The sequence below is a fragment of the Capra hircus genome, chromosome 13, assembly GCF_001704415.2.
Source record: "Capra hircus breed San Clemente chromosome 13, ASM170441v1, whole genome shotgun sequence".
NCBI classification, from domain to species: domain Eukaryota; kingdom Metazoa; phylum Chordata; class Mammalia; order Artiodactyla; family Bovidae; genus Capra; species Capra hircus.
This window is the reverse complement of record NC_030820.1, coordinates 15,543,070-15,565,125: the sequence shown is the minus strand read 5'-3', so window position 1 is coordinate 15,565,125 and position 22,056 is coordinate 15,543,070.

The following is a 22,056-nucleotide window of genomic DNA, read 5'->3' as shown; positions in this document are numbered from 1 at the left end:
ACGGCAGCCCACTTGTGCGCTGCAAATTAATCAATGAGGGTTATGCTGATATTGGAAGAGTCCTGTGTGGGCTTTGGAGTTGACTGGCTCGTGACCAGCTATGTGGTTTCGGCAGGTGACTTCATCTCTCTGAGTCTCTGTGTCCTTATCCACAGGTTGGGGGTGCCAACCCCTTCAGAGTGTTGTGAGAGTTCAGTGTTGGACAAACGGGAGATGTTCAAAGATGTAAGTTTCCTTATTTAGTAATAAGGACAAAGGTTTTCATTTGGGGAAAAGTGAGGTGTTATGTGTGGGAAAAAAGAAGTTAGAGGGACTTTCCTGGTGGTCCAGTGGCTAAGGCTCTGCACTTCTAAGGCCGGGGGCCCTGGTTCAACCCCTGGTCAGGGAACTAGATTTCATGTGCTGCAGCTAAGACCAGGTGAAGCCAAATAAATAGGTATTTTAAAAAATGAGATAGCTTATTAGCTTGATGAGGAAAAAGATGTTGCAAACTCCTGTGCTATACCATAAAGAACCAGGAGGGCCCCTTCTGTCTACCATGGGGAGGTCCTCAGACCACGTTGCTTAGTCCACGTTATGGACTGAATTTTGTGTCCCCCAAGATTTGCTGAGATCCTGACTCCCAGGGTGTTGGTATTAGGAGATGGGGCCTTTGGGAGGTGATGAGGTCTTGAGGGTGTAACCCCCTGATGACATTGTTGTTGTTTAGTTGCTAGGTCATGTCCAGTTTTTTTCGACCCCCTGGACTGCAGCATGCCAGGCTTCCCTGTCCTTCACTATCTCCCAGAGTTTGCTCAAATTCATGTCCATTGAGTCGGTGATGCCATCCAACTATCTCATCCTCTGCCACCCACTTCTCCTCCTGCCCTCAATATTTCCCAGCACCAAGGTCTTTTCCAATGGGTTGGCTCTTTGCATCAGGTGGCCAAAGTATTGGAGTTTTAGCTTTGGCATCAGTGCTTCCAATGAATATTCAAGATGGAGTTTCTTTAGGATGGACTGGTTTGTTCTCCTTGCGGTAGGAGGAGCTCTCAAGAGTCCTTAGAATTGCGTCCCTCTAAAGAGACCCCAGAGAGCTTTCTAGTCCCTTTGAATTGTGAGAACACAGCAGGAAGGCTCCATCTGCAAACCAGGAAGTGGCCCTCACCAGGCACAGAATCTGCAGCCTTCGCCACTGGGAGAAATGAGCATCCACTGCTTAGGACACCCGGCCTGTGCTGTATTTGTTACAGCAGTCCTAGCTGACTGAGACAGCCCCATGGCTGATTTGAATGAACCCAGACACAGCATCGGAGAAGGCAATGGCACCCCACTCCAGTACTCTTGCCTGGAAAATCCCATGGGTGGAGGAGCCTGGTAGGCTGCAGTCCATGGGGTCGCTAGAAGTCGGACATGACTGAGCGACTTCACTTTCACTTTTCACTTTCATGCATTGGAGAAGGAAATGGCAACCCACTCCAGTGTTCTTGCCTGGAGAATCCCTGGGACGGGGGAGCCTGGTGGGCTGGCGTCTATGGGGTCGCACAGAGTCGGACACAACTGAAGCGACTTAGCAGACACAGCATTCCTGTGGTGCAGAAGCAGGCACAGACTTGATCATTTATGATTATTTTTTGGAAAATCGACATTTAATTGTCTCTGTGCCTCAGTTTTTTGGAAGGCGATGGATTTGAGCAGTCCTCAGACAGGCCCAGAGGATGATAGTTCATCATATCTAGGACCTGACTGCCTTCAAATGGCCTCTCAGTCTTGGCTTTGCCCCAGATTGCTTATGTTTCTGTCACCCAGCACTGCACCGGCACATAATAAGTGTTCAGCAAACCTAGGCTGACTCTCCAGTAAGAATATTTCTCACTCTGCCTGACCTTTATTACATGTCTCCACCATCCGAGATTGCTGGAACTGAAGCAGGATCTCCAGTTTGCCAAACTCTCCCTCCTTCAGTGGCTTTAGCAGAGCCTCTGTGTGTCCAGCCTCCCATGAGTCCTCGTTTGTATGTACTTTTTCAACCCTGAAAAAATGTGTGTTTGGGCACTTGATTGGACTGGGCTTACAGGTGAAAGGCAGAAAAAAACTGCCACCCGCCCCCCCTTGCCGCCCCCCCCCCCCCGCCACCGCCAAATCCTCATCTCTGATTCTATTGCAAATCCTCCTCCAAGACTGACCCAGCTTGCAGCCTTGACTTGCGGTCTTGGGAAAGGAGTCACATGGTTGTGGTCTGTGTCAAGTGTCCTGCTGAGACCCAGTGGGAGGACGAGTCATATTAATTCTGTGTGACTCCAAGGACCTCCTTGCAATTCTGTGCAGTGCCTGACCAGAGGTCCTCAGAGAAAAGAATGTTTTTAAATCAAGGACAAAACCTTGGTGCAGGCAGCCCTCCTGGGGTTGGTGGCCAGCGCTCGATAGAGAAATCGTGTGTCCAGGGTCAGGCTTTCCACATGGAGGGCCCTGCCCATGTCCGTCATGAACGTGGAGCCTGCTGGCCTGCTCCAGTGGTTCCTCCCTGCCCTGGAGTACTCTGTCTGGTGACTGACTGTAAGCTTGGTCACTGAGGGGAGCTGTGGCTCTCCATCCCCGGGCTGGTCACCGACCTCGCCCTCCTCAGATTAGCAGGTCTGTGGCCTGAGAGTCGTGTGATGGGGCCGCTGTCTGGCTGGCCGGCCAGGGGCACTGATTCCGTGCTGATCTGTGAGCCCCCTGTCCATCCGTATGGGAGCTGCCCGCATGGCTCAGGGCTGGGGGCACTGGGGAGCCTGGTGGGTGGCTGTCCCCCAATCACGTGAAATGCTGTGGCCGTGTTTCTTTCCTCTAAGAGCCTGTTGATAAGTGTCATTCTGGATGTGGCTGCATCTCCGGGACAGCTTTGGGTTTTAATTTATTCATGTGTATGTTCTCAGAGCCCCATGCCACTGCCAAAGGCTTTATGGCCTCTTAAAGATTCAGCGCGTTTGCTTTATGGCCAGTGTTTGTTGAAGGGAAGTGGTGTTCAGGGAAATGATCAGTCTGCCTTCTGACTGGATGATGGATGAAGGATTAGACTTTCCTCTTTCATTTAGAGCTTGAACACCGCCTGGGCATATGCTGTCCAGCGCCGCCGGTGTTCCAAGGTTTTCATTAATTTGTGCATACGTGCACAGGCCCATGGGGTCCACTCTGCTAGACTCAGCACTAGGTGTGTGCTAAGTTCTCGTGACTCATCATACTGAATCCTGTGGGTCACAGGTCCTCTGAGTCCTGCTGCAGCACTCTGGGGATCTGGACGTAAGTCCCACATCCTCTAAGTGCCGTGCAAACCCTCTCCAGACTGGCCTGCCCCTGGGGCGTGCTAGACTCAAGGCTGAGAGTGTTGATAGCAGTCTACTGAATAGCTTTTTTTTTTTTTTGCATTTCTTTTCCATGGGGATGATCTTGATCCCTCTCTCCTGTACAACCTCCTTCCATAGTTCATCAGGCGCTCTATCAGATCTAGACCCTTAAATCTATTTCTCACTTCCATTGTATAATCATAAGGGATTTGATTTAGGTCATACCTGAATGATCTAGTGGTTTTCCCTACTTTCTTCAATTTAAGTCTGAATTTGGCAATAAGAAGTTCATGATTTGAGCCACAGTCAGCTCCCAGTCTTGTTTTTGCTGACTATATAGAGCTTCTCCATCTTTGGCTGCAAAAAACATAATCAGTCTGATTTCGGTGTTGGCCATCTGGTGATGTCCATGTGTAGAGTCTTCTCTTGTGTTGTTGGAAGAGGGTATTTGCTATGACCAGTGCATTTTCTTGGCAAAACTCTATTAGTCTTTGCCCTGCTTCATTCCGTATTCCAAGGCCAAATTTGCCCATTACTCCAAGTGTTTCTTGACTTCCTACTTTTGCATTCCAGTCCCCTATAATGAAAAGGACATCTTTTTTTGGCATTAGTTCTAAAAGGTCTTGTAGGTCTTCATAGAATCGTTCAACTTCAGCTTCTTCAGTGTTATTGGTTGGGGCATAGACTTGGATTACCGTGATATTGAATGGTTTGCCTTGGAAACGAACAGAGATCATTCTGTCGTTTTTGAGATTGCATCCAAGTACTGCGTTTTGGACTCTTTTGTTGACCATGATAGCTACTTCATTTCTTCTAAGGGATTCCTGCCCACAGTAGTAGATATAATGGTCATCTGAGTTAAATTCACCCATTCCAGTCCATTTTAGTTTGCTGATTCCTAGAATGTCGACGTTCACTCTTGTCATCTCCTGTTTGACCACTTCGAATTTGCCTTGATTCATGGACCTGACATTCTGGGTTCCTATGCAATATTTCTCTTTACAGCATTGGACCTTGCTTCTATCACCAGTCAGATCTACAGCTGGGTATTGTTTTTGCTTTGGCTCCATCCCTTCATTCTTTCTGGAGTTATTTCTCCACTGATCTCCAGTAGCATATTGGGCACCTACTGAGCTGGGGAGTTCCTCTTTCAGTATCCTATCATTTTGCCTTTTCATACTGTTCATGGGGTTCTCAAGGCAAGAATGCTGCAGTGGTTTGCCATTCCCGTCTCCAGTGGACCACATTCTGTCAGACCTCTGCACCATGACCCGCCTGTCTTGGGTTGCCCTACACGGCATGGCTTAGTTTCATTGAGTTAGACAAGGCTGTGGTCCATGTGATCAGATTGACTAGTTTTCTGTGATTATGGTTTCAATGTGGAAAATTCTGAAAGAGATGGGAATACCAGACCACCTGACCTGCCTCTTGAGAAACTTCTATGCAGGTCAGGAAGCAACAGTTAGAACTGGACATGGAACAACAGACTGGTTCCAAATAGGAAAAGGAGTGCGTCAAGGCTGTATATTGTCACCCTGCTTATTTAACTTATATGCAGAGTACATCATGAGAAACACTGGGCTGGAAGAAGCACAAGCTGGAATCAGGATTGCTGGGAGAAATATCAATAACCTCAGATATGCAGATGATACCACCCTTATGGCAGAAAGTGAAGAGGAACTAAAAAGCCTCTTGATGAATGTGAAAGAGGAGAATGAAAAAATTGGCTTAAAGCTGAACATTCAGAAAATGAATATCATGGCATCTGATCCCAACACTTCATGGGAAATAGATGGGAAACAGTGTCAGACTTTATTTTTTTGGGCTCCAAAATCACTGTAGATGGTGATTGCAGTCATGAAATTAAAAGAAGCTTACTCCTTGGAAGGAAAGTTATGACCAACCTAGATAGTATATTCAAAAGCAGAGACATTAGTTTACCGACTAAGGTCCGTCTAGTCAAGGCTATGGTTTTTCCAGGAGTCATGTATGGATGTGAGTGTTGGACTGCGAAGAAAGCTGAGCACCAAAGAATTGATGCTTTTGAACTGCGGTGTTGGAGAAGACCCTTGAGAGTCCCTTGGACTGCAAGGAGATCCAACCAGTCCATCCTAAAGGAGATCAGTCCTGGGTGTTCATTGGAAGGACTGATGCTGAAGTTGAAACTCCATTACTTTGGCCACCTCATGTGAAGAGTTGACTCATTGGAAAAGACCCTGATGCTGGGAGGGATTGGGGGCAGGAGGAGAAGGGGATGACAGAGGATGAGATGGCTGGATGGCATCACCAACTCGATGGACTTGAGTTTGGGTAAACTCCGGAAGTTGGTGATGGACAGGGAGGCCTGGCGTGCTGCAATTCATGGGGTCGCAAAGAGTCGGACACGACTGAGCGACTGAACTGAACTGAGCTGAACTGAGCTGAATAGCTGTGGGGAGGAGCCAGGTGTCATGGTCAGTGTTCCAGGTGAAGGGAGCACAGGGATGCGCAGACGTGTCTGGGCCCCATCCAGCCTGCCGCGCATCAAGGGAATGAGACCGTTGTAAGGAGCAGGAGCAGCAGGGGCAGCAGGTACCACTCGCAGCGGTTGGGCGAGTGCGGGTCTCGCTGTGCAGGCCTGTTCCGCTAGGCGGGGTGGATTCAGCAGGAGCCTCTCTCCTTGCTGCTGCTGCTAAGTAGCTTCAGTCGTGTCTGACTCTGTGCAGCCCCATAGATGGCAGCCCACCAGGCTCCCCCGTCCGTGGGATTCTCCAGGCAAGAACAATGGGTTGCCATTTCCTTCTCCAATGCATGAAAGTGAGAAGTGAAAGTGAAGTCGCTCAGTTGTATCTGACTCTTAGCGACCCCATGGACTGCAGCCTACCAGGCTCCTCCGTTCGTGAGATTTTCCAGGCAAGAGTACTGGAGTGGATTGCCATTGCCTTCTCCATCTCTCCCTGCAGCCACAACCTTGAAACAGGACTTTATTACCTTCTACCCTGGTGCCTTGTGCAGGAGAGCCAGGTACAGCAGCAGGGAGGAGAGACAAGCGTGGTGGGTGGGCGTGGCCAGCGACCCTGTCCCACCAGAACCAGAAGAGAAGTGAAGGGCCCTGAGCTGTCCAGATGAGCAGTGACCCCACCTCCAGTCTGCACGAAGCCAGGAGAGGATTCCTCATCCCCTCCCCACTAGCAGGGAGATGGAGAGCGACAACTGATATCCAGAGAAAGTCATGGGCTGGACGGACCCTCGCATCCTTGTGACAACGGCACCCAGTCGGGGTTGAGGGACATTCTGGCTCCTGGAAGGGCCCCTCCCCACTCCCCACTCCCCACCCCCAGGGGGCAGATGTCCTGGCTTTGGAATGACCTGATCCTTTAACATCTTCCTTAACATAAAGTCCCATAACCTTCTTTGGATATCAGTTGTCAGTGACAAAAATTCCTGGGTCAAATTGGAGGATTTCACAGTCTCATCTACCTAACTTCGGTTTTATGAGTTTGCCCTCCAAAGGAAAGATGGTGGAGCAAGAAGGTAGGTGGAAAATGCTGCTCCTTTGGCTTTAGATTTTGTCAGAGACAGCAGAGTCAGTGGAAATCATGCCAAGCATGGTGTGTCTCACTTAGAATTGTATGACTATGCAAGGAACAGAAAGCCAGCTAAAATGGCTTGAACACATACGGGTTTATTTTTCTCACATAAGCAAATGTTCAGAGGTAGGGCTTGCTGTCCCTGGTTCCCTTCATCCATGATGCTCATGCAAGATCCTCCTTTGCCTCATGGTTGCAAGACAGATGCTATGGCTCCAGCCACTGTGTCTGAATTCAAGGGGGAAAGAAGGGAATCAAAGAGTCAAACCAACCTTGTCTATCACTTTAATGGGAAAAGTGAAGTTATCCCAGAAGTGTTCTTAATCTACTTCTTCCATTTGGGTCCAGAGGGGATTGTGAGGCCACCCTTGGTTGCAAGAGAAGTTGGAAACTTGGGGAACAGGATGGTCACAATGATCTGGTCTGGGCATGTGGCCACCACAGATAAGAGGAAGAAGAGGGGAAGGAGGATGCGGAGGCTACAACAGGCGCTTTGACTGAACTGACTTTTGAGTCACATCTCCAAGCAGAGAACCACCAATCTAGGTTAATTTAGGATCCCATCTTGAGCAAACAGGGTCTTTTCACCTGCTGTCTTATGCAGAGAAATTGCTTCTACAGGCGACATTATTAACTTCCTGGCCAAGCAGCCCCGTGGGCTGACCTTCACTTGCCAGTTGAGAGGAAACTGCTGATTCCTGCATCTTTACCGGCTGTCATGCTCGAAAGGGTTGCCGAGTTGGAAAGAAAATGAAGCAGATGGGTCTGAGGTTTCAGGATGAAGTTGAAGGTAGGAAGGAGGGACATCTTTCTTGAACATCAGAAATCTCCAGTCTCAGTAAAACGCTGGTTTGTGACAAGACCTTCGAGAGCCAGGGCCAAGTGGCGGTTGCCCATGGAAACCAAGGGACCTTTATTCCTGATTGGGTAGCTGGTCTCGAAGAGGATTATGGCAGCTTGGCCACCATGTTTATTTATTTTTTAAAATTCTTTTTAAAATTGAAGTATAGTTGATTTACAACGTTGTGTTTCTCATGTACAAAAAAGAATGATTCATATACATATATATGGCTTTCCTGATGCCTCAGATGGTAAAGAATCTGCCTGAAATGAAGGAGACCCAGGTTTGATCCCTGGAGAAAGGAATGGCTACCCACTCCAGTATTCTTGCCTGGAGAATTCCATGGACAGAGGAGCCTGGCAAGCTTATAGTCCATGGGGTCACAAATAGTCAGATACAACGGAGTGACTAACACTTTCATAGATATATTTCATATGATTTTTCATTAGGAGTTTATTACAAAACATTGACTATAGTTCCCTGTGCTATACAATAGGACCTTGTTCTTCTGGCCGCCATGGTTTCATGGAGGTTTTTTCTTAAAATTACATACATGGAGAGAAAACACGGGATAGGGGCTAAGAGCCCACAGCAGATGGACTGTTGGTTTTCTCTCAGAAAGAGACTTCAGGAACCTCCAGCACAGCTCTGCTAGTTATTATTTAAGGATCCAAAGAGAGGCCTCTCTCCTTTAATGCTAATGAGAGATCTGATATGAATTGAGTGTTCAGTTCAGTCACTCAGTCGTGTCCGACTCTTTGCGACCCCATGAATCGCAGCACGCCAGGCCTCCCTGTCCATCACCAACTCCCGGAGTTCACTCAGACTCATGTCCATCGAGTCAGTGATGCCATCCAGCCATCTCATCCTCTGTCGTCCCCTTCTCCTCCTGCCCCCAATCCCTCCCAGCATCAGAGTCTTTTCCAGTGAGTCAACTCTTCGCATGACGTGGCCAAAGTACTGGAGTTTCAGCTTCAGCATCATTCCTTCCAAAGTTATCCCAGGGTTGATCTCCTTCAGAATGGACTGGTTGGATCTCCTTGCAGTCCAAGGGACTCTCAAGAGTCTCCTCCAACACCACGGTTCACAAGCATCAATTCTTCGGCGCTCAGCCTTCTTCACTGTCCAACTCTCACATCCATACATGACCACAGGAAAAACCATAGCCTTGACTAGACGGACCTTAGTCGGCAAAGTAATGTCTGCTTTTCAATATGCTATCTAGGTTGGTCATAACTTTTCTTCCAAGGAGTAAGCGTCTTTTAATTTCATGGCTGCAGTCACCATCTGCAGTGATTTTGGAGCCCCCCAAAATAAAGTCTGACACTGTTTCCACTGTTTCCCCATCTATTTCCCATGAAGTGATGGGATCAGATGCCATGATCTTCGTTTTCTGAATGTTCAGCTTTAAGCCAACTTTTTCGCTCTCCTCTTTCACTTTCATCAAAAGGCTTTTTAGCTCCTCTTCACTTTCTGCCATAAGGGTGGTGTCATCTGCATGCCTGAGGTTATTGATATTTCTCCTGGCAATCTTGATTCCAGCTTGTGCTCCTTCCAATCCAGGTTTCTCATGATGTGCTCTGCATATAAGTTGAATAAGTAGGGTGACAATATACAGCCTTGATGTATTCCTTTTCCTATTTGGAACCAGTCTGTTGTTCCATGTCCAGTTCTAACTGTTGCTTCCTGACCTGCATACAGATTTCTCAAGAGGCGGGTTAGGTGGTCTGGTATTCCCATCTCTTTCAGAATTTTCCACAGTTTATTGTGATCCACACAGTCAAAGGTTTTGGCATAGTCAATAATGCAGAAATAGATGTTTTTCTGGAACTCTCTTGCTTTTTCTCTGATCCAGCGGATGTTGGCAATTTGATCTCTGGTTCCTCTGCCTTTTCTAAAACCAGCTTGAACATCAGGGAGTTCACGGTTCACGTATTGCTGAAGCCTGGCTTGGAGAATTTTAAGCATTACTTTACTAGCATGTGAGATGAGTGCAATTGTGCAGTAGTTTGAGCATTCTTTGGCATTGCCTTTCTTTGGAATTGGAGTGAAAACTGACCTTTTCTAGTCCTGTGGCCACTGCTGAGTTTTCCAGATTTGCTGGCATATTGAGTGCAACACTTTCACAGCATCATCTTTCAGGATTTGAAACAGCTCCACTGGAATTCCATCACCTCCACTAGCTTTGTTCGTAGTGATGCTTTCTAAGGCCCACTTGACTTCACATTCCAAGATGTCTGGCTCTAGATTAGTGATCACATCATCATGATTATCTGGGTCGTGAAGATCTTTTTTGTACAGTTCTTCTGTGTATTCTTGCCACCTCTTCTTAATATCTTCTGTTTCTGTTAGGTCCATACCATTTCTATCCTTTATCGAGCCCATCTTTGCATGAAATGTTCCCTTGGTATCTCTAATTTTCTTGAAGAGATCTCTAGTCTTTCCCATTCTGTTGTTTTCCTCTATTTCTTTGCATTGATCGCTGAAGAAGGCTTTCTTATCTCTTCTTGCTATTCTTTGGAACTCTGCATTCAGATGCTTATATCTTTCCTTTTCTCCTTTGCTTTTTGCCTCTTTTCTTTTCACAGCTATTTGTAAGGTCTCCCCAGACAGCCATTTTGCTTTTTTGCATTTCTTTTCCATGGGGATGGTCTTGATCCCTGTCTCCTGTACAATGTCATGAACCTCATTCCATAGTTCATCAGGCACTCTGTCTATCAGATCTAGACCCTTAAATCTATTTCTCACTTCCACTGTATAATCATAAGGGATTTGATTTAGGTCATACCTGAATGGTCTAGCAGTTTTCCCTACTTTCTTCAATTTAAGTCTGAATTTGGCAATAAAGAGTTCATGATCTGAGCCACAGTCATCTCCTGCTCTTGTTTTTGTTGACTGTATAGAGCTTCTTCATCTTTGGCTGCAAAGAATATAATCAATCTGATTTCAGTGTTGACCATCTGGTGATGTCCATGAGTAGAGTCATCTCTTGTGTTATTGGAAGAGGGTGTTTGCTATGACCAGTCCTGGTATTTCTAATTCTAAAAAATTCAGAGCGTTTTCAACCTGAGGTAAGGTTGGGTGCTGGTTTAAGAGAGGAAGAGTCTTAGTTGAGCCAGATGGTTCTTACAAATGAAACTTATGCTTATTTAAATAATATATATGTTTATTTATTTGTATTTACAAAAAGAACTCTGGCCTGGCTTACAGGTTTCCTGATTCCACTTTCCTGGCTGGAGAGGAGGGGTCCCTCTGACCCCTCAGGCCACCTGGTGGCCACAATGGGCACTGCAGTGTCCAGCGGGGACAGTGTCCAGGGGGGTGGTCCCTGCCAAATCCAGCTCCTTTCTGTGAGAGAAAAGACACACTGGCTGATCGGTGCTGATTGGAAGGTGATTTGGGGGACTTTTGGATTTCACCCTCCTGTCTTTTTTTATAAGTGTCTATTGCTATTATGCTTTTTATTGTAAAAAACACATAACAAACTGCCTTTTTCATAACATCTTTACTGTTTTCACCAGTACAGTTTACAGTAATATTGAGTATATCCCCATGATATTGAAGCAGAGCTTCAGAACTTTTCCTCTTATTGAACTGAAACTCTGTATCCGTTAGCCTACAACCCTCTCTGACTTCCTCTCGCATTGTCATTCAGCGGGGAGTGTTTAAGCCTGTCTGGCTGACCACAGCTGAGGACCTGGGGCTTCAGTGGAGAACTGGCAGCTTGCAGCCCATGAGGCCCCTTCTCCACTGAGGGAGATGGAGCTGAAGAAGGCAAAGCAGTTTCCCAACGGGGGGCTTACAGGTCACCATGGAAGGGGTGGTGGTGCAGCGGGGAGCCTGTGAGGCGGCCGTGGGCGAATGAGCCAGGCTCCCTCTCGAGGACCCTGCTTCCTGGAGGGGCCAGGGGCCTAATCGCGTGAGGTGTTTGCCATGGAAAGAGAAGCTGGTCAGGCCAGTGAGTCAGTTCAAGGCAGCGGAGCTGAACTGTGTCTCTTGTGTTGAATTTGCCTTATGTTGGTACGTGGAGGAGACTGTTTTCCTGCTGGTTAATGTGAATTACAGTAATACTTGCTTTCTTTGACAGAATCGTCCCAAAGTGACGGGAAGCAGTCCCCGGTGCTCGTTGCAGCTCAGCCGGGCCCCTCATCTGCTGAGAGGAGGCTGGTTCTGTGGACACGAGTTCCTGTCTTCTCCCCAGTATCGCTAGCCACAGGGTAGGACATCTGTGTGTAGATGTATACGTGTGAAGATACAGTCTGTTTGCATGTAAAATGTGTGTCTGTTTATAAAATGGACAACCCAAAGACTGCAGGGGTGCAGGATGGGAGATGCTGCCTGTAGGCCTGGGTGGGAGGAGTCCCTGCCCAGACCTGGGGGTGAGGACCCCAGGGGCCAAGTGACAGGGCGCTGACAGCCTCCTTTCTAGACCATGAGACCCTGAACGTCCTACATGACCCCAAGCCCGCTTTGAGGGCCCCATCTCAGGGCCCGTCCTCCCGAGAGCTGACTAGGGCTGGCACGTCCACGCGTGTGTGCAAGGCCCCCTGAGCCGTGGGAAGGTGTGAGGGAAGGGACCAGAGGGGGAGTGAGGGGCAGGCTACGTGAGCCACCGCTCTCAGGGTGGGACTCTGGCTGTCGTCCAGTCACTGAGTCACGTCTGAATCTGCGACCCCGTGGACTGTATCCTGCCAGGCTCTTCTGAGTGGGATTGTCCAGGCCAGAATACTGGAGTGGGTATTTCCTTTTCCAGGGGATCTTCCCAACCTAGGGATCAGCCCTGCGTTTCCTGTATTGGCAGGAGGTTCGTTACCAGGGGAGCTGTGGGGCTCCAAGGAGCCCAAGTGCTACCTTGGAAACTGGCCTCTGTGTCCATGTGAGGAAGTGCTTCTCCAAGAAAAGGATGGCACATACTCTATTTAAGAATTTGTTGGCTCAATTTATTATTTTAAAATACACGTCCACGTAGAATGTAGGCCTCTGTCTGTGACCTTGGGCCAGAGCCCACACATGTTAAGGGCAGCCTATTAAATTCCCCTTGTGTGTTTACCTTTGAAATCATGAAAATGTGTTACGTAATGATGACATGAAATTATATTTTAAGGTGTGCTTCCTAAACGTTGAAAGCAAAGAGAAACAACGGCAGAACTGGGTCTTGGACCAGTGGCCTAACTATCCCCAAAGGGACTGTTTCAGGTGATTATAGACGCAGTCATTTGACACTACACCCCTGCTTGGGCTGTATTCTGAGGACGCAAAGAACCGTGAAACATCTTAAGAACTGTAGCCAGTGACTCTGTGGTGTGTGGTGGTATTAGGCGGTTTCATTCTGAAATGATCGCGTGTACGTTGTGTAATAAAGCACAGGAGTGCGTCCATTTGCCTCCCGGAAGCTCCAGCCCCAGCCTCGTGCTGCCTTTGTAGACAAGCCAACGAGTCTCGTGTGCCGGGACCCAGGTCCTCCCGATGAGAGCAGGGCCGGCAGACTCCTTTGCTGAGGTTGCCTAGTGCCGTCCCCGGGGCTGCCGTGAAGGTGAATGACTTAGTTCTCGAACAGGCGCTTAGTCGGCTAGCATCCCTGTTCTCTGGCTGCCTGTGCTAGGACTGGTAGCCACATTAGGGCTCCTGGGAAGTGTTTGCTGTTTGAGTAAATACATCCTTTCCAGCTGCCCAGCTTCAAATGAAAACACCTCAAAACTACTGTCTGAAAAGCACCATCCTTGCTGGGTGTTTACATCTGGGTCCAATCAGGAGGCAGAAACCATACAATAATTTGAACAAGGGACATTCACTGTAAGAAATTATGAAACAATGGTACAAGGTGGCTATAAAGATGGAAAAAGAACTCGGGTGCCTTAGGTCAGGAAGACACCCAAGAAAAGGCAGACTTGAAAGGGGGTTCACCATGGATGAAGCAGGTATGGTGTGGGCTGGGGTGGGGACGGTCACTGGCTGGGACAGAAGTTCCCAGTGCTGACCCGTGTCCCCCGGCAGCAGGAACGTGTGTCCCAAAGCACAGGCAAACGGGGCTGATAGGTGGGCACGCAGAGAGTGGTCAAGGCGCTGCTGCCTGCACAAGGCTGGCAGCACAGCGGTGTCCCCACTGGGGGTCTGCAGCTGGGCAGTCACCAGCCTGGGCCAAGGCTCTGATGCTGCCTGTGCGCTAGGGCGGAGCACCACTGGGCATTCACACACAGACACACACCCATACACACAGCTGACAATGCAACAGGGATGAAAAAGAGCAAACCCTTCTCCCTGAGCGGGAAGGACCTGGCCTTTTCCTGCACGGGTCCTCTCTTGCCCTCTACTGACAGAGATTTAGCATTGCACCCATGGTCAGGGAGAGCCAGTGAGTGCTTACAGCCCCTTATCACAGAGCAGGTGCTGCAGGCGAATTTGGATCCCATAGGCAATAAACTGATAACTGGCTCGCTGGGTGAAAATCTGCAAGACAGAATTGTATGAAGTTATTGAAAATTCTGTTTTATAAAACTATTTCATGCCCTGAGAAAATCCTCATGATATGCTGTGAAAAAGTAGATTACAGAAACAATCAATACATTGTAACCCAAATTTAAAAAAAAAGAGAGAGCTAAGATCTTTGTTTATAAGATTCCTGAATGTCTTCTCCTCTCCCACTGCCTGTCAACCCCCATAATTTGGTGAGAGTGAGAAAGTGACTCAAAGTTCGGGCAGTGATAGTCACCTTGTGAGTTAGAGGAGTGATGATTTTAATTCCCTTCCTGTCATCTGCCCCACCCCTTGCCCAGGAGCAGCTGGGGGAATGTGCAGGGAAAGCATTATGTTACTCAGTTGCTTGGCCACTTTCCCGCTCCTTTTTTGCTTTCAGAATCCCCTCAGCGATGTTGGACTGGCCTCTCCTCAGGCCGGGAGAACTGGAAAGGATTGGACTCCAGCTTCAGGAAAGGGTGTGAGAAAAGATGGTTGCCTTTATCCCTCAGACCAACAGGGTCAGTGGTCACTTGAAGAAAGGTGGTCAGTGGCTGATGGTGCGAGGTAAGCTGTGCTGAATCGCTTTTATTGATACAGTTTCTCAGGGTCCCTGTGTGCCCTGGACTCTCTAGCTGGTCAACAGCAAGCCCCAGTTTTTATTTTAATTCATGCGTGTGTTTGTTTCGTGGAACAGTTTGGAAAATGCTGCTATGGAAGCATATGAAAGATGTCTGCAAACATTTTTAGAGCTATAATGCCAAAACACCTTTGACCTCATAGCATATCTTCTTATACTAGTGATTGACTTTTGTTACAAATAAAAGTCGGTCCTCATAAAAATATCACTGCCTCTATATACACATGCACACATATATATGCACATGATATACACACATACATGCACACAATATAGATACACACAGCACACACATGTGCACATATATATGCACACAATATACACACCTGCACATACATGGGTACATACACATGCTATACACATGTGTAAACACAATACATGCACATAACATAGAACATATACCTGAGCCGATATATGCATATACATATAGACATGCCATATGGATACATATATATACATATGTTGGACTGCAAGGAGATCCAACCAATCCATTCTGAAGATCAGCCCTGGGATTTCTTTGCAAGGAATGATGCTAAAGCTGAAACTCCAGTACTTTGGCCACTTCATGCAAAGAGTTGACTCATTGGAAAAGACTCTGATGCTGGGAGGGATTGGGGGCAGGAGGAGAAGGGGACGACAGAGGATGAGATGGCTGGATGGCATCACTGACTCGATGAACGTGAGTCTGAGTGAACTCCGGGAGTTGGTGATGGACAGGGAGGCCTGGTGTGCTGGCGATTCATGGGGTCGCAAAGAGTTGGACACGACTGAGCGACTGAACTGAACTGAACTGAACACACACCATATGCATACACATATATACACACACACATATACCCTTACATACATACACTGTACAAACATATGCCATCTAGATTTGTCATCGCTTTTTCCCAAGCAGTAAGTGTCTTTTAATTTCATGTCTGCAGTCACCATCTGCAGTGATTTTGAAGCCCAAGAAAATACTGTCACTGTTTCTATTGTTTCCCCATCTATTTGCTGTGAAGTGATGGGACAAAAAGCCATGATCTTAGTTTTCTGAATGTTGCGTTTTAAGCCAACTTTTTCACTCTCGTCTTTCACTTTCATCAAGAGGCTCTTTAGTTCCTCTTTGCTTTTTCCATAATGGCGATGTCATCTGCATAGCTGAGATTATTGATATTTTTCCTGGCAATCTTGATTCCAATTAGTGAGTTATCCAGCCCGGCATTTCATATGATGTACTCTGCATATAAGTTAAATAAGCAAGGTGACAATATACAGCCTTGCTGTACTCCTTTCCCAGTTTGGAACCAGTCTGTTGTTCCATGTCCAGTTCTAACTGTTTCTTCTTGACCTGCATACAGATTTCTCAGGAGGCAGGTCACGTGGTCAGGTATTCCCATCTCTTGAAGAATTTTCCACAGGTTGTTGTGATCCATACAGTCAAAAACTTTTAGCATAGTCAATGAAGCAGAATAGATATTTTTCTGGAACTCTCTTGCTTTTTCTATGATCCAATGGATGTTGGCAATGTATACACATATATACAAATAATATACACATATAAACATATGCTTGCATGCAATATGTATTTATAGATATACAGATACACACATACATGTAATGCATATACCCACACATATACACTACACATAATATACATTGCACATAATATACACTACACATAATATACATAAAACACACGCGCACATAGCACACACATGCATACACACACACGTGATACACGCAATGTATGTGCACATGCATGCACACAGTATACACTCATGTGCATGCGTGTATACACGCACAGAAACATATATCTACACACTGACAAAGATCGAGCCCTCTGTGCCACAAGACAGCAGTTCTCTTCTCGTAGGGATGAAATTATGGGCAATTTATCCTGTCTGTGTGCTTTTGGATAATCTCCGAAATTCCTGTGGTTGGTTGTTGGTTTTGTACTAAGGCAGAAACACCCGTGAACTGCCTTCTATTGTGTTTTCATTGTAGCGCTACAGCCACTTGGAAGGAGGGCTCGACACACCCCGTCAAGGTGACTGCCCAGAGGCTGTCTCTGCCGTCACCTCTCCCGCTGAGGCAGCCACATTGCAGATGTCAGCAGGGAAACTTCTCTGACCTGCTAATGGGCTGCGTCCAAATCGGCAGGGTCTGCCTGCCTTTTTAGGGTCATGCTTGTGTTTTCTCAGCTGCTGGAGCCTGACCCTCTCTGACAATTATTACTTCATGTCAGAAGGCTGCTGGGCAAGCTGTCTGGAGCTGCTGGGAGAGACGGAGCTGCCCCCATCAAACTCTGGGTGGTGAGGCTCTGGCAGCAGGTTAAACGTTCCAGAGTTTTATGTAGAAAGACATCTCGGCCGGTTCCTATGCCCACCTCCCTCCTGGGCTCCCTCATACCCCTCACCAGGCTGCAGCTGGAACAGAAGCCTTGGACGGTGGTGCCATCCTGGGGCCGGGTCTGTATCATGACAAAGAGACAAGAGAGATGGCCCTGGGCTGCCCAGTGACTATCTTCAGGCAGATGATCTGAGTCTCCTGGGATTTCTCCCAAGAGGAAGTGCAGAAGGCCTCCCTCTCCCTATAATAACGATGACCACCCACTTGGAGAAGGAAATGGCAACCCACTCCAGTATCCTTGCCTGGAAAATCTCATGGACAGAGGAACCTGGTGGATTCTAGTCCATGGGGTCGCCAAGAGTTGGGCACAACTGAGCGACTAACACACACACACACACCCCCACTTGGACTCCAGGTTTCCTCCAGGCAGGAGGGAGCAAGGGGGCCAGTGTTTGCTGCCTCCATCGCTTCACCAACTCTTACTTACAGATGCCGACTGGGGCCTTCCTGGAAGAGGAATTCATCTGAGAGGAAAGCGAGGGTCCCTGAGAAGGATGAGGGGTGGCGGAGGGCAGCCACCAGCTCCTCCCACTTCTGGTGTCCCAGCAGAAGGCCCCAAGATGGCAGGAACCCGCCTGGCTCAGGCAGAAGCTGGCGGATCTTCAGATTCTGACTCCCAGGCTCGAGAGCACTGGTGACATGGAGCTCCAACCTGTGGCTTCTCCCACCTCACTCTCTGTGTACCCGGGGGTGGCCTGGGGAAATGCCCCTGCTTCTTGCCAGCACTGAGAGTGCCCTCTGTTTACATGGATGCCTCTGCGATGAAGATGGCTAGTCACCACCACAATGGCTAATGCTTTTGGAAGGCAAAAAGTGCTTGCGATGGATTCTTTCATTTAAAATAGTCTTTCAACACATATGTGAACACATCCTGTGTGCCGGCAAGGTCCTAGGCACTGAAACCAGTTGTAGACGAAAGAGACGAAATCTCATGAAGGAATAACACATGCCCTGTATACAGGGTGGAACAATATTCAGCCTTTGAGGGCACACAGATGTGCTACAATGCATGAACATGTGAACGTATGTGCTGCAACACAGATGAAGCTTGAGGGTGTTGTGAAGGAAATGAGCCAGAAACGAAAGGACAGATACTGTGTGATTCCACTTACCTGGAGCAGTCAGGTGTGTAGGGGTAGGAGCAGAAAAGTGGTTGCCGGGGGCCGATGGGAGGGGGGAGGATGCGGCGTTGTTGTTTAATGGTGTTGATTTGAAACAAATAGATGGCTAGATATTTCTCTAGCAAAGAGGTTTATTCAGAATCAGCAATGAATTGCAACTCAGCAATGGTGAGCACATCTAAGTCCCTGCCTAGCAAGGGAAGGAGGAGCCTTTTACAGGGGGATCACGGGGCTTTAAGAACGTGGATGCCCAAAGCCTCTTCCCTGGGTTTTTACAGAAAGCTCCTCAGGTAATTCTCTTGGGTAGCTGGAGCTGAGAATCCCTGTTTCACAATCTTGAGTACACCTTTAATCAACTGGGGAGCTTTAAAAATAATACCGATGTCTGTGTCCCATCCCGAAGTTTTGACGTGGTCTGAGTGCCCTTGAGCTGTGGGGCTTCTGAAAGCTCCCAGGATGGCCCACTTTGCATCCTTGACCATGAGCCGGACTGAAAGCTCTGTATCTCTCTGCCGAGGCCCAAGCCTCCATCGAGTACAGTGCCTGGGACTCATGATACTCTCAGGGGTCCACAGCACTTAGTTTTCATTTCTTTAAAAATCAGCAGCGAAACAAAAAGGAACGTTATGTTGAAGAAAATGTTGTCATACGTACTGTTAATATATTCACCTTTGTACCAACACTGCTATAATGTGGAATTTTTAAGACTTTTTTGTTCAGGAAGAGCGCACACAGGTCATGGTACTGTCCTAATGCCTGCTTTGATCTCAGTGGTCCCCCAAGGTCCCATCCAGAGCTTTGAACCCAGTGGGCCCTGAGTGAATGAGGGAGGAGACTCAAAGGATTAAACAGCTATAAGGAAAAAAAATTGTGTTACGAAGGGGATGGATGAACGTGGAACATTCCATGGAACTCGTCCATGGAATGAACTTGGCAGAGCTTGAAAGATGTGGCGAGATCGGGCTGGGAAGAAAAAATCGGGAGAGTGGATGTCTGCTCCCACCAGGCACCCGTGCTTTTTTAGGGGAAGTGACACCACGCCTTTAATTCCCCAGGCCTTCCCTGGTGGCTCAGGTGGTAAAGAATCCACGTGCAATGCAGGAGATCTGGGTTTGATCCCTGGGTCAGGAAGATCCCCTGGAGGAGGAAATGGCAACCCACTCCAGTATTGTTGCCTGGAGGAATCCATGGACAGAGGAGCCTGGCAGGCTTTAGTCCATGGGGTCACAAAGAGTCAGAGATGACTAACACACACACACACAAGCAAACTGAGGTTCCATTTTCACTCCCTGTAGAAAGAACCCAGCCCTCCCTGCTCAGCCCCAAAAGCCACTTTGGTCTGGAATCGCTGGGATTGTCTCACCTATGTTCTGCTGCCTCTGGACACAGAGCTACCAGCCGGGAATGCAGCCCACTTCCTTCATCCCCTGCAGCACGTCAGCCCAGGCCTCTTCCTGACAACTCGTGGCAGCAGAGGTGAGTGCATGCCAGAGCTGACAGGTGGCTACTGACCTTGTGCCTGTGTCTGTCCCAAGGGACCCCCGGGTTTTCCACGAACCTCCTCACCAGCCGTCTTCTCTTGGGGTGCTGCCCAGTCCCTCCGTTCCTCCCAGAGCTCCCCCTGCCCCTCTAGCCCTCCAAGGAAACTCCAGTTATAGGGCTTAAATCACTGTTGCTTTTTTATGCTGACCTTTGAACCCTTTTGAGGGAAGGGGCAGGCATTTCTTTTAAAGCCCAAAGACCCAAGAAGGCCTGCTCAGGGCTTCTGCACCTGTCCGCACTCCATGTTGTCTTGTTCCAGAAACGCACTTTCTTCCTTCTTTTCTTCACAGCAGGGACTCCATCTTGGGACGGACGCGGACGTCCAGGAAGGCCTGGTAGGTGGACCCCGCAGATCACAGCTTCCTCTCCAAGTTTTGTGGTGCCTTGGCATGGTTGTCCAGGTCCCTGGGTGGGCGGGGTTTCCTGTCTTGGGTCTTGCTGAGTGTGCTTTCTCACTGATTCTTTGGGGGATGGTTCTTCCACGGAGAAGTTCCGCGCAGAGTTCATCTTTCGTTCCAGATTCGGCTGGTAAGTCTGGACAGGGAAGCTTCCTCTGGTCTCTTATGGCTCTTCCTTCTCCAGATGGGGTCATATCCGGTTTGGAAAACTGAGATCCCCAAGGAGACCATCGCTAGGTCTCTGTCCAGATCAGGATCCTCCAGCGTTCTGGCTGAAGTTTGAGGGTGGGGCTGGGCCTCAGGGACTCCCAGTGATTCTGAGTCAGAGAAGACAGCAGGGAGCCTGGCTTCCTGCAGGGTGTTGACCACATGTGCACACGTGCACATGTGTGTGCTAACACAAGCACGTGCAATCATGTGCACATGTGCACACCTGCGTACACACTCATGAGCACACCCTTAGCTGGCCCTGCACACTCACAGCCGTACATCTAAATGGGGTGCCCAGGAATCTGTGCACACAGCAGTCCTCAGCTTCAGAAACAGCGGTTCTTGGAGTGTATTCTGTCCTAACTTGTAGGCAGCGGAGGAAAATGGCTACGGAAGAGTCTAGCCCCCAACCTGCTTTTGTGGGCAGGCAGACAGGCTTTCAGGGGAAGAGAAAAGTATGAGGTCTGAAGGATTTGGGAAAACAGAAGGACCTAAACTGGGTCTTCACAGATGGGTATGATTTGGATAAACAGAAGCGTGTGGGGCATTTAAGACAGAGGAGGGTGATGTAAATAAAGGTTGGTGTCAGAGTTAGGAGCTTGGGTGAGAGCGGGCTGGTGGGACTGGAGTGGAGGTGGATGAACAGACATCGTGGGTCAGAGGAAAGGGGGCTTGGAAGTTTGTACAATGCGAGGGGCGCTAGGAACCACTCAAAAAGAACAAGAAGAAAAGGAATGGATGTGACATGCACTTACTATTCACCAGATTCTAAACCAGACACTTTACATTTATTTAGTCTTTTCCATAATTCTCTAAGGTAAGATATTATTCTTCCTGTTTTCACAAATGAGGGAGTTGAGGCTCAGAGGATGATGTAATCACATCTTGTAATTGATGTGGCCAGCTTTCAAACCCAGTTCTCCCAAGTTCCAAAGGTCCTGTTTCTTTCTTGGATCATGCTGTCTCCCAAGAAGAGAAACAGCTAAAATTAATTTGAGGAAAGATTAATCTAGCTGCAGTGAAGACACAGACAGATTGGAGGCGGGGGTCAGGGGACCTGCTATTGAAATAAACAAGACTGAGATGAATGTACAAGATGAGCCTGGACCATCTTGTCACCCCAGAAAGCACAGAAATGTCAGGATAGACGCAGGAGCCAAAGTCCTACTGGCAAAAGAGGAGACAATTCAGATGCCACAACTCCCTTGATGACTGCAAGGGACCGACTGCAGTGGATTAGAGCACATCAGATGTGTTGAAATCCGAGCCTTTATTTTATTTTATTTTTTCATATTTATTTTGCCTTGTCAGGTCTTAGATACGGGTGCACGGACTCTCTAGTTGTGGCACACGGGGTCAGTTGCTCCACAGCATGTGGCATCTTAGTTCCCCAACCAGGGACTGAACCAGTGTCCCCTGCATTGCAAGGTGGATTCTTAACCACTGGACTACCAATGAAGTCCCAAAAGCCAAGCCTTTATAATGATGCTAAAAATCAGACACTCTTTGGTTACTTTTGAAGAATGTTAGGAGAGCAATTCAACCTTTGGGAAACTGGTATAAGAAGGGAAAGAATCAAG